The sequence below is a fragment of the Oratosquilla oratoria genome, chromosome 39, assembly GCF_046742065.1.
Source record: "Oratosquilla oratoria isolate Oo_2021 chromosome 39, ASM4674206v1, whole genome shotgun sequence".
NCBI lineage: Eukaryota > Metazoa > Arthropoda > Malacostraca > Stomatopoda > Squillidae > Oratosquilla > Oratosquilla oratoria.
In genome coordinates, this window is record NC_134815.1 from 10,178,804 (window position 1) to 10,192,205 (window position 13,402).

At 37.5% G+C, this 13,402-nt stretch overlaps 1 long non-coding RNA gene across 1 annotated transcript; it reads right to left on the reverse strand.

The window, feature by feature from the left end:
• Window positions 1-2,100: 2,100 nt before the first annotated feature.
• LOC143020107 (uncharacterized) lies at window positions 2,101-3,502 on the reverse strand. Its single transcript, XR_012965882.1, has 3 exons — window positions 3,251-3,502; window positions 2,306-2,445; window positions 2,101-2,177 (listed from the first exon to the last, which is right to left on the reverse strand). It is a non-coding gene; the product is annotated as an uncharacterized LOC143020107 (long non-coding RNA).
• Window positions 3,503-13,402: the final 9,900 nt, after the last annotated feature.

The window sequence follows — 13,402 nt, forward strand, 5'->3', positions numbered from 1 at the left end:
GAGTACAGGCAATTCTCAGTGCAACCCACAAATTGGGATACAATTCCTCAAAATGTTTTTTGTGGATAAAGGTGAGGAGCTCAAGAGCAGTCATTTCGTCTGAGGGCAAACTTGGTAAGTGTTTAACTTCCATAGCCAGTTCCTTTCCATCAATGTCACTTTCATTTCCAGAGGTTAATGTCTTGCATAGTTTGTCACACTGGTAGTTCAATGACTGATCATTCAGTTTCTGGAGATTGAGCAGCACTCCAAATTGGTCTCTTACTTCACTCAGAGTTTTAAATCTATCAGTTAAGGATTGAATGGTAGTGTCAACAACAACATTAAAGAATGTTATTTCTAGCCTCTTCATTGCATCTGCAATGGGCTCATCTGCGGCCTCATAAGCAAAGTGTCTTTTTGTACTTCTTAATCTCTTTTCTTTGAGTACAGCCTCTACATTCATTTCCTCTCACATATCTTTAGCAGAGACTTGAGCTGAAGTGAATCCAATTCTTCTGTAGTTAGTCAGTGATGTTTTCGCTTTAGTAAGGAGGTCAACTGCCACATCAAGCTGCATTTTAGGAGACTGCAGGAGCTTACTGACATGGTTCACAATGTGTAGAATGTCATACCATATGACTGTGCAAATGATAAATCGGTATGACCCCACCTCTTCTGCCAGACTTTGGGCTTCAACCTTGGTCAGAGGATCAGACACTTCCCTGACCTTCAACAAAGCTTCCCTTATGAGGCCTGATACCGCACAGCTTCTATGCTATTAATACGGCTCTCCCATCTTGTGTCACTCCAGGTCTTGAGTGTAACAGTGACATAATCTTTTAGGATTACCCATCTTTGTGGTGAGGCTGAAAATAGGTTGTACAGTTTCTGAACAGTGCCGAAATAGCTACTGGCATCTATTGAAGCTGTTGCTGCATCAGATATCATCAAGTTTAGGGAATGTGCTCCACATGGAACATAGAGTGCACGAGGGTTCTTCTCAAGAAGTCTGGCTTGAACTCCTTTGTTTCTCCCTTTCATGTTGGCACCATTATCATATGATTGTCCTCTGCAATCTTCAAGGAGAATATTCAGTTCCGTCAGTTTCTTTATAATTAGAGATGACAAACCAAGACCTGTTCTTTCAGAAGCTACAAGGAACTCCATAAAATGTTCCTTAATTTCTGGTTTCTTATCCATTTTGACAGTCCTTATGACGACTGACATCTGTTCTTGATGGCTTACATCGGGAGTACAGTCCAAAATAATTGAATAATATTTGGACTGTTTAACTTCAGTCACCATTGTGTCCATTATTTTAGTACTGATTGAAGCAATAAGTTCATTTTGGATTATATTTCCAAGGTAGCTGGAATGACTGAACTGGCCACTCTTAACACGCTCAATGTGCTGCTTCATGACAGGATCAAATTTAGCAAGCAGCTCCACCTCTTTTAGAAAATTCCCATTATTCTGCTGGTGTAACGTGTTTGATGAACCTCTAAATGCAAGATTTCTCTCGGCTAAGGATTGGATAATGGCGATTAAGCGAGTCAGGACATCTCTCCAGCGTCTCTTTTCAGCCTCCAATAGTGTTCTTTCAGCTTGGTCTATTATCTTTCCAGTTTGCAAACGGAGTTGTAAATCTTTCCAGGTTGCCATGTGCGCTATGTGTGCTGGACTGCTTTCATGACTTTTCAAAAGTGTGCCTATGTTTTTCCAGTCTGTCAGTCCTTCTGTCACTAACTTTTGTTCTTTGGTTGAAAATAATTTACAACAAAAGCAATAGAGAGCATTTTTTGTTTTTGAGTAGATAAGCCAAGTCCACTTCATCTTTTCTCCATTAACCAATGTTCTACAAAAATAATGATAATGAAAACTTCTTCCGTCTTCTTATTTGGGAAATGTGAAATCAGAACTAATCTGAAATGGCCCTCTACCTACTGCATCCATTCTAAATGCATCAGACAGAATGGTTGGCCAGTTAGCAGGATCTAGTGGTTTAGAATAAATGGGAGGCTGCTCAAAAGTAGATGATGTCTTCTGTGGTTCTGGGGAATTTGGTGGTCTTGGTGGCAGTACAGCTTCCTGGACAGATCCTGATGAATGTGATGGCATTGGAGCATCCTGTTCAGGAAGTTCAGAATATTCCTCTGGCTTGCTGTCTGGAGCTCCAATATATTTTAGAATTGATCCTACAAAATTACAAATTTCCTTAGATTATTAGGCGTTAGTCTAAAATAACACTCACCATTCAGAAAACATAATAAAACCAAACTTTGATATGTTTCTTTAAATTATTAAATAAACGATAATGAATTACCTTTTTCTTTTGACCATTTTTCTTCGTCAAATTTCTTTTTCTTTCGTTTCTCTGCTCCGCTGAGATAAATTCGTTTTGATGCCATTACGGGAATGATGATTGGCGAGTCTTAGAGTCTAATGTAGGCCTAGCACAGAAATCTGTTAAGTGAAAACCTTATAAATACATGGAATCAATTTTACATACACGATATTCGAGTAGAATAAATATGATTATTTTTATTAGTGTAGGCCTAACACAGATATCTGTAAAGTGTAAACCTTTTAAATACCCCTTAATAAAAATAATTCTACATACACGAAATTCGGGTAGACCTGAAAGGTGAACAGATGGGTGATTGTTGAGCCTGTGGTTATCTTAATATTATATACGAACTAGAGAAACGGACCACACGACAAACGGAATAGAATTCATGTATTTCTGTCACTTCCTTTTGAGCTAACCTCGGTCCTGCCATCTAGTGTTTTTTTTTTTTTTCATTAGGTAGGTGAAGTGAGAAAATAAATAATCATAATTTTGATAATAAAGAAATAAGCGAATAAATGAATAAGGGATTGGATAAAATATCGATACAAAATAAACAAAATTGAACATATGAACATATATGAACATTGAATATTAAAAAAGATGGAAAATGTAAACATTCCATAGAATACAAATTTTCCTATTGTGCATACAAATATAATAAAAGGAATTCCAACTTACAGTCACAGAACACACAAACTTACAAGTTTACACTATTAGAAGCTAAGCATGAAGCGACCAAAGAGTAAACAAGAACGCTGGTGATGCCAATTCCAGTGACAAATAAAGCCAAACAATTGGACAAAGAATAGTAAGCTAATGGCCAAAAAGAGTTTGTAATCAACAATTAATAACATCTGTAGCCATAAGCCCTAGCTTAGTGAACACATAAATGAATAAATAAAGCTAATTAATGCTTACCATATTATATCTTTAGATTAAATAAGATGTAGGTGATTTTTAACAAGATAGTATTTTTAGCAGACGATCAAAACATTTCAAACAATAACAAACACTGCAAGAGGCGTGTTGTTTATTTGCGTCGGCGGGCGGGAGAGGCACAGGCTCATATTTGACCTTCGGTAGCGTTACCTAGCCATTGGGCCGGCCGGGGGCCCCCTGGTAGGTTGGGGGCCCTAGGCAATCGCCTATACCGCCTATAGCTAGAAACGGCCCTGTATGGGTGGATCTTGATTGAGAGAATTAGGAGAGGAAGAGAGGGAGTAATTGGTGAGGAACAGTGTGGATTTAGGACAGGTAGAGGTTGTGTAGATCAGATTTTTGTGGTAATACAGATATGTGAGAAAGCTATAGGGAAGGGGACGGATGTTTCTTGGGCTTTTATGGATCTGGAAAAGGCTTACGACAGTGTAGACAGGAAGGCACTATTGGAGGTTTTGCAGATATACGGGATAGGAGGAAAGCTTCTAGGAGATGTCAAGAGTTTTTACGAGAGTAGTAGAGCATGTGTCAGGATTAGAAATGTAGAGAGTGAGTGGTTCGAGGTAAAGGTGGGACTTCGTCAGGGATACGTTATGTCGCCCTGGCTGTTCAACTTGTATATGGATGGGTTGGTACGAGAGGTAAATGCAAGGGTGGTGGGTTAGGGATTGGAGATGGTTAAAGAAAATGGAAAAAAGTGGGAGATGAGCCAGCTGTTGTTTGCGGATGACACTGCGCTTGCGGCAGGATCGGAGGAGGGATTGAGGAAGTTGGTGACAGAGATTGGGAGAGTGTGTGATAGAAGAAAGTTGAAAATAAATGTGGGTAAAAGTAAGGTGATGAGATGTACAAGGGGTGAAAGTGGCAGCAGACTGGAAGTGAGCATTAAGGGAGAGCGACTGGAGGAATTGGATAGTTTTAGATAATTGAGTGCAAATGTGGAAGGAAAAGGTGGAGTGAAGGTGGAGGTAGAATGTAGATTGAGAGAAGCGAGTAAATGCGTTGGTGAATTAAAGAGTGTAATGAGGAATAGTCATTTGGGAATGGATGCTAAGAGGAGACTGTATGAAGGAATGATTGTGCCAACAGCACTGTATGGGGCAGAAACATGGAACATAAGACAGGAAGAGAGGAGTTTGAATTTATTTGAGATGAGATGTCTGAGAAGTATGATGGGGATTACTAGGCTAGATAGAGTGAGAAATGAGGTGAGGAAGAGGACAGGAGTGGAAAGGGAGTTGGGAGATAGGGTTGATGAAAGAGTATCAGGATGGTTTGGACACATGGAAAGAATGAGTGAAAAAAGACTAGTAAAAGAGGTATGGAAGGCAGATGTGCAGGGAGTGAACATGAGGGACGTCCTAGGATGAGATGGATGGATGGGGTGAAGGGGGCTTTGGGGAAGAGGGGAATGTCTGTTGAGGAAGGACGGGAGAGGACAGAAGACAGTAATGCATGAGGTGGAATGGGTGGGGGAAGGGGGGTGAGGTAGTATGTGTGAGCAAAATTTGACGCAGCCCGAAGGGATTTCTCCCCGTCTTCTCCTTTTACGCATGGGGGAACGGAGAGGGGGTCGCCGATTTAATGAAGCGGCCTTGCTGTGGATGTGCTGTGACTTGTGACACTGCTTCTGACCCAGGGCAGTGGACAAGGTGCAGGGATGACCCGTCATCCAGAAGGTACTAGGATAAGGGGGAGGGTGGAGGGGAGTGGAGTGTATTTAGGGATGGAATGGGTGGGAATGATTTTATGCCTTTTCTTATTGGCTATCTCCCTTGAAAGGGGGAAAAAGCCTTGGTATATGTATGTATGTATGTATGTATGTATGTATGTATGTATGTATGTATGTATGTATGTATATATATATATATATTTTATTTATATATAAATATATATATATATATGTACACACACACACATATATATATATATATATATATATATATATACATATATATATATACATATATATATATATATATATATATATGGAAATTAGCTTCACTTGGGGTTTTGCCATATAAAGCAACTCTCTGTTTTCGATCATTCAACCAATTTCTACTCCAACTTAATATGCTACCTAATTTAGTAAGTAGTCTTTTGTGGGGGACGGTATCAAAAGCTTTTGCCAAGTCTAGATATATTGAATCTATACTGTTTCTTTTGCCATAATTTGAGATGACTGTGTTGTAGAAATCGAGTAAGTTAGTCAAGCAGGAACATTTTCGTTGGAATCCATGCTGGCGATCATTTATCCAACAGTTACTTTCTAAATTATGTTCGATAGAATCTCTAATGATAGTTTCCATCATTTTCCTACGATTCAAGTTAAGCTTATAGGGCTTGGGACATCTCCGGATATGATGATTTTTTTCTTTCTTTTCTTTTTTTTAATAATTTATAATTTGAATAGCAATCTCATTTTATATTTCCTATAAGATTCTTGGATGTCAACCGTCAGGCCCTGGTGTTTTATTAATTTTGAGTTTCTCTATACACCTTTTAATTCTTTCTTTTCTTATATTTACAGTAGTAAGTTTACCCTAAACTTTTCATAGGTATCAGTTTGGAGTTCGCTTTGAGGTGTTTAGTTTAGGAATACTGAGCTAAAATAGTTGTTTAAAATATCACACATTCCTTCATTTGAATATTCAAATTGACCGTCAGCAGATAATAGTGGGCGAATGTGATTCCTAATAACCTTTTTATCTCTAATATAACTATTGAATTCTTTGGATTTATCAGCGATATTCATTTTGTGTTGTCGTTCTCGTTTTTTACTGTCGTTTTTAAATCTCTCTTTATTATTACATAGCTATGATAGTCATTAAGTGAACCTGAGAACTTATATTTCTTATAGGCCTGTCTCTTTTTGCAATATTTTTTTCAGTTTCTTTGTCGAGCCATTTTGGGCGTTCTTGATTTGGGGGGCGTCTGTCCTTAAACGGGATGTAGGTATGAATCATCTTATTAAGCGTATTTTGAAATATTTCCCTCATCTGATCTACAGGTCTTTCGCTTAAATTTGCCTCCCAATCTGTAAGCTGAAGCTCCTGACGTAGTCCTATGAATTGATTTTTACTGAAATTGGGTCTTTTAGATACACAAGTGTCTATTCTAAATTTTTTAGCAACTTGAATCTAAGCTCTGATCGCTACTTGCAATAGTTTTAGAATAACTTCTACATCGGTTATCTTGCTTTCACGGTTAGTGATCAATAGATCGAGTAAGTTTCCATGTCTTGTGGGCTCTTGTATACGCTGATCCAAGTAATTGCCACCGAGAAAATCTATCAAGTGCCTACCAATATGGCCATATTTATGGGTCATCCAATATATATATATATATATATATATATATATGTGTGTGTGTGTGTGTGTGTGTGTGTGTGTGTGTGTGTGTGTGTGTGTGTGTGTGTGTGTGTGTGTGTGTGTGTGTGTGTGTGTGCAACACTGAATGGCCTCCATTGGGTCTCCCGATGTTGATGGCTTAGATTTAAAGTGCATTGTGGTTGTTAGAATGTATATATATATATATATATATATATATATATATATATATATATATATATATATATATAATAATAATAATATATATATATATATATTGAGATATTCTGACAGGTTGACGTAAGCGGAGTAGGAAACTAGTTTTGCAGGTATGCTTTTTCAAAGGAATGGGTTTACAAACGGGCTGTGGGCATTATATAAATGGGGTGGACCTCACTACCTCCTCGTGTTACCATAGTTGGTGACGAGTGTGAATATTACATTGTGGCTAATGTAACAATGATGAAGTTTTAGAATTAAATATGATGATAACACTAATAACAAAGAAATTATTAATAGTAATTGTAACAATAAAAATTATAACAAAGATGATAAAAACGAAATTTTAAATATCTAAATATATATATAACAATAATAATGATAATAGTAATAATAATAATAATAATAATAATAATAATAATAATAATAATAATAATAATAATAATAATAATAATAATAATAATAATAATAATAATAATAATAATAATAATAATAATAATAATAATAATAATAATAATAATAATAATAATAATAATAATTATCATGATTATTATTAATAGAGTTGGAGTAACGACTCGCAGCGCAGCGATCCTGAAATTATTTCAGCCCTGGCGGGATTCGAACCGGATCTCATTAGTGGCAGCCGGGAACTCTACCTAGTCGTGTTTGTGTGTGTGGGCGTATGTGTGTGTGCGTGTGTGTGTATGACTTAGCTTTTCCCGTAGGTAATATCTCTTTAGATTATATGCAACATTTTGCTCGATCTTTTCAAGAGCTCAAAGGCTTTCCGTTAACTAAAAGTTAGTTGATATGTGTGTGTGTTTGTGTGTGTACATGCACGTGTGCACGTGTACGTGTGTGTGTGTGTATAATGGATGTCCCTCACCATCCCCTTGTTGCGTTTATACATATGTATGCAATGTTCCTTATTTTCCGCTGTTGCTCGTGCTTATTAATATGAATACATGTATAACCTGTTTGAATCATACATTTTCACTCTATATGATTTTTGCGGAAACTAAACAATGTGGACATTCCCCTGCTGTCAATACATTTATTTGAGGTACAAAATTATGCTTTCGTATACAAATTAAGTTTGTGAACTCTTGCAAATGATTTCACGGTTCTCAGAACTAGTTTCGTCAACCTTTTTTAAGATTCAAATGAGAACAGGACATATTTCCCGGTGGAAATTAAATGAATTTGCTTAAGTAAATCATGAGTAATCTGCTGGAGTTAAGGAGATGATAAAGAGTTGGAAAGTTTGGGACTTTTTTTCGTTATTTAAAGAGATTACTTGGAGGTAAATCATGTAACTTGTGTCCTGGGTGAATACCAACGTGGTCTCTCTCTCTCTCTCTCTCTCTCTCTCTCTCTCTCTCTCTCTCTCTCTCTCTCTCTCTCTCTCTCCTCTCTCTCTCTCTCTCTCCTCTCTCTCTCTCTCTCTCTCTCTCTCTCTCTCTCTCTCTCTCTTCTCTCTCTCTCTCTCTCTCTCTCTCTCTCTCTCTCTCCTCTCTCTCCTCTCTCTCTCTTCTCTCTCTCTCTCTCTCTCTCTCTCTCTCTCTCTCTCTCTCTCTCTCTCCTCTCTCTCTATCTCTCTCTATCTCTATCTCTCTCTTCTCTTCTCTCTCTCTGCTCTACTCTCCTCTCCTCTCTCTCTTCTCTCTTCTCTCTCTCCTCTCTTCTCTCTCTCTCTCTCTCTCTCTCTCTCTCTCTCTCTCTCTCTCTCTCTCTCTCTCTCTCTCTCTCTCTCTCTCTCTCTCTCTGTCTATCTATCTCTCTCTCTCTTACTATTCTTTAAGAAATTTGAAAAGAAAAAAACAGGAGTGATTTTTTTTTTCTCACTATGGACTAGATTAATAAAGATTTATGGTATTGCGTAGTTTCAGCAAACCAAATAACTAAAAAGAATCTTGTTAGTAATGAGTAACTGAATTAATATAAACTTTTTGAATGATGACGAAGCTTGATGGCTGACAGAAAACCTTTTGATCCATAACAAGCTTGGATGAATAAGTAAACGAATAAAGGAATAAGGAAATAAATAAATAGGTAAATGAAATGAATTTATACACTTAAGGAAAATATGCAAATCAAACAACATAATATATTGTGTAGATGATAAATATAGGTGCGTATATAAAAAGAATAGAAACAAAAATATGGAGAACACTGTTGATGTAATGTGCGCTATTGGCGCTAGCGAAAGCGTGCTAGCCTCTCCTTCGCTTAGCTTCAGGCTTGAATCTCGCACCGTTTCCCGATTCCCAGAAATATCTGTTAGTTACCTGTTCCAACAGTCCCAAAGCTCATAATAGGGGGAACGTCACGGTGTCGACCACAGCTAGTCAGTGCATCCTAGCGCAGACTCCCTACCTCTTTTTATGGAAAGCGATAGAAGAAAAACAGCTGAGAAATAAGGGCACAACATTCAAAGAAAGTCGCATATATATATATATATATATATATATATATATATATATATATATATATTGGAGGATTCTTCGAAGGGGATAATTGTAGAGTACAGGGGAATGGATTGGACGGAACAAAATGAAGGAAATTGAAAAGTGAAAAAAAGTATTAATGACACCTTGGATCCCAAATCCAATGACCCCAAGTAATTGGAGCACCATTGAGCTGTCTTCTTTTTCTTCTTCTTTGCGTCCTTCTTCGCGTTCTTCTTTTTCGCTTTCTTCTTCACCGCATTCTTTCTTCTTCTTCTTCTTCTTCTTCTTCTTCTTCTTCTTCTTCTTCTTCTTCTTCTTCTTCTTCTTCTTCTTCTTCTTCTTCTTCTTCTTCTTCTTCTTCTTCTTCTTCTTCTTCTTCTTCTTCTTCTTCTTCTTCTTCTTCTTCTTCTTCTTTCTTCTTCTTCTTCTTCTTCTTCTTCTTCTTCTTCTTCTTCTTCTTCTTCTTCTTCTTCTTCTTCTTCTTCTTCTTCTTTTTCTTCTTCTTCTTCTTCTTCTTCTTCTTCTTCTTCTTCTTCTTCAGGTATGACAACGACGATAAGTCTATTAAGGAAACGTACCAGCCTAACCACTAGGTACAAGTTAGCCTGGTTCTCTGTAAAAATAAGTACGGACGGTAGTTAGGAGTCGACTTAGTTCCTCGGGAGGTAGATTAATTTCCAGGTTGGAGAATTTATAGGCTCGATAGCTCGGTTGGTAAGGCGATGGTGTCGTGATTTCACGAGCCCGGTTGGAATCCGGGGACGACAGTCGGAATTATTTGATCGACATCGCCATCACTGGTGATTTTAATCATATATATATATATATATAATATATAATATATATACTTATATATATTTATATATATACATATATATATATATATATATATATATATATGTATATACATATATATATATATAATTAAAAGTGATGGCTAGTTTTGCATTCATTATTTTCTTATAGGTATTTTCCATATACCTTATTATAGATTTATGTTCCTTAGAAAGGAAATTTATGACTTGGCTGTATGTAGTCATATTAGCTAGATCGCGATTTCGGGTTCGAGACCCTTCTTCAGTAGCTATTGGGATGTACTATCTTATAGAATAAGAATTAATCCGATGAGTCTAGTGAAACAAAATGAACATGCTTTTAACACTATGGTGTACACAAAACCCACAAACCCGGGACACTGCCTTAATGGTTCTAGCGAGTGCCCCCAAAGATATAAGGACTCCACCATCAGTGCCTATATCAGAAGAGCACTAACTCATTGTAGCACATGGGAACAAGTGCATAATGAAATAGAACGTTCTACCCAAGTACTGCTCAATAATGGGTTTAGTGAAAAAGAGATAAGCCACCAAATAAAGAGAATAATGGACGGCTGGCATAAAAACAACAATAATAACCAGAATAAAGAGAAAATTAACATCTATCATAAATAAATTTTTTCGTCAGCATATAAAGAAGATGAACGCATAATGAAACTAATTATCAAAAGAAACATCAAACCAGTCAATCCAGAGAAAATACTCAACCTGGTAATTTATTATAAAACCAAGAAAACTAGCCACCTCCTTATTAGAAACAGCCCCCAACAAGAGAAAAGGGAACTTCAGAAACCCCATGTCATTTATAGGTTCACATGTACACGAGGGAACTGTGAAGCCCTCCCATCCACCTATATTGGCATGACTATAATGAGGTTGTCCCGTCGCTTCTCATATCACCTGACATCTGCAGCCCCTAAAAACCACTTAAAAGAAGCACATGGAATAACACTATCAAGAGAGAACCTAGAGGAAAACACTGAAATTTTGGATTTATGTACTGACGATAGACGGCTCCCAATTTTAGAAGCATTATATATTAAGGAGTTAAGCCCAGATCTAAATAAACAAGCAGACGACCTTAGAGCCCTCCCAAGCATGAGACAAACTGGTGCAAATCCAAACACAAGACATAACACCACAAACGCCAATATGGGACAAAACACCACCAGTGTAAACACGAGACAAAATTCCGCCACAACACGCACCCGGAGGCTCTCCTAGTGCACGTATGATTAGCCAGTTTGAAGGCTTAGTATAAAACTTAGAACTTTCATTAGACTCATCGGATTGATTCTTATTCTATAAGATAGTACATCCCAATAACTACTGAAGAAGGGTCTAGAACCCGAAATCGCGATCTAGCTAATATGACTACATACAGCCAAGTCATAAATTTCCTTTCTAAGGAACATAAATCTATAATAAGGTATATGGAAAATACCCATAAGAAAATAATTAATGCAAAACTAGCCATCACTTTTAATGATATATGCATTAGAGAAAAACTCCTGCCCAAATACACTGATAATATATATATATATGTATATATATATTTATACTCGTATATATATGTATATATGTATTCATATATATATATATATATATATATATATATATAAAGCGGAAACATTAATCCCGCCCATCATTAGAAATAGAAAATATTACAATTAAACATTTATCTAATCCAGCATTAAAAAAAGAAAAGGTGTAGCTCATCATTCCAAGAATGTATACATGCATAAACATTCATCTAGCCTATCATTAAGAAAAAAATCTTGTAATTAAACAATCATCCCATCGTAATTTGGAGGGGCAATCAATAATTGACGGACTCTGAGAGGAGAGACTACTGTTCCGTTTCTGCGGAAGTGAATGACCTCGGCCCAGAGGCTACGTTGACGTGACGACGAAGGAACCTGACGGAGGAAAAACTTGAAGAAGGAGGAACCTGAAAGAGGAATCTGATGGAGGTGGAAGACAGAGGAACCTGTTGGAGACGGAAAAAAGAAGAATCTGTTAGAAGCGGAGGACAAAGGAACCTGACAGAGGAGGAACTACCTGACGAAGGAGGAAGTAGAAGGAGAGAAGGTGAAGGAAGCCAGAAGGAGGAACTTGATGGAGGCACCTGATGGAGGAGAAGCGACATGGCGAAAGGGGGAATCTGACAGAGGAACCATCCGATTGACGAACAACTTGACTGATGAGCAACCTGACGGGGAACAAATGTGAATAAACAGCTGACAGAGGAACCTGACGGAAGAGCCTAACGGAAAAAGAACCTGATGGATATAGAGCCAGACGGAAGAAGAAATTGACAAAGAAGAACCTAACTAACGAACAACCTGACAAAGGAGAGGAACCCCCGTGACGGAGGAGGAGCCTGACCCCCTCAGGTGCTCCTGCGTGCTCAACTGCCGTGGGACGGGGCAGACGCGACAAACCCCGTGGCCGGATGGCAACACCGCAGAGCTGAGTGAAAGAAATATATATATATATATATATATATATATATATATATATATATATATATATATATAATGTGTATATATATATATATATATATATATATATATACATATATATATATATATAAAGAGAGAGAGAGAGAGAGAGAGAGAGAGAGAGAGAGACAGACAGACAGACAGACAGACAGACAGACAGAGAGATAAACAGACAGACAGACAGACAGACAAAGAGAGAGAGAGAGAAAGAGAGAGAGAGAATCGTAATGCAATTTTCATATATTACCGGCAAACGAGGGAGCGGGAGAAGAGGTAAGAGGCGAAGGGGAGGAAGGATGAATGTGGAGATTAAGGGAGAGTTAGTGGAAGTGATGCGCACAGTTGGGACGAAAAGAGACAGAATGAGTGAAAAGAAAAACGCGTATAGACAGACAGATAGACAGAGAAGAAAAGAGGTATATAATGAGAGAAAGAGAGTAAGAGAGGGAAAAGAAACGAATGAGAGAAAAATGAACACACAAATATACTGACAGACAGACAAGGAAAGGGAGAGGGATAGAATGAGAAGGAGTGAATTAGCTAAAAAAACAGAACAGACAAATAGAAGAATTGACAGACTGTCAGATGGAAAGGAAGATAAAGAGAATGAGGGAGAAAGAAGAAAATGGACAGACAGATAGACAGAGGGAAAAGGAGATAGATAGGGACAGTGTAATAGACAGGGAGGAGAGAAGGAAAGACGAAGGAAGATGAATCAGAGATAGAGAAGAAGACTAGGATGAAGTAAATAAACAATAGGAGGAGGACGAAAGAAAAGAATTTTTAAAAGGAA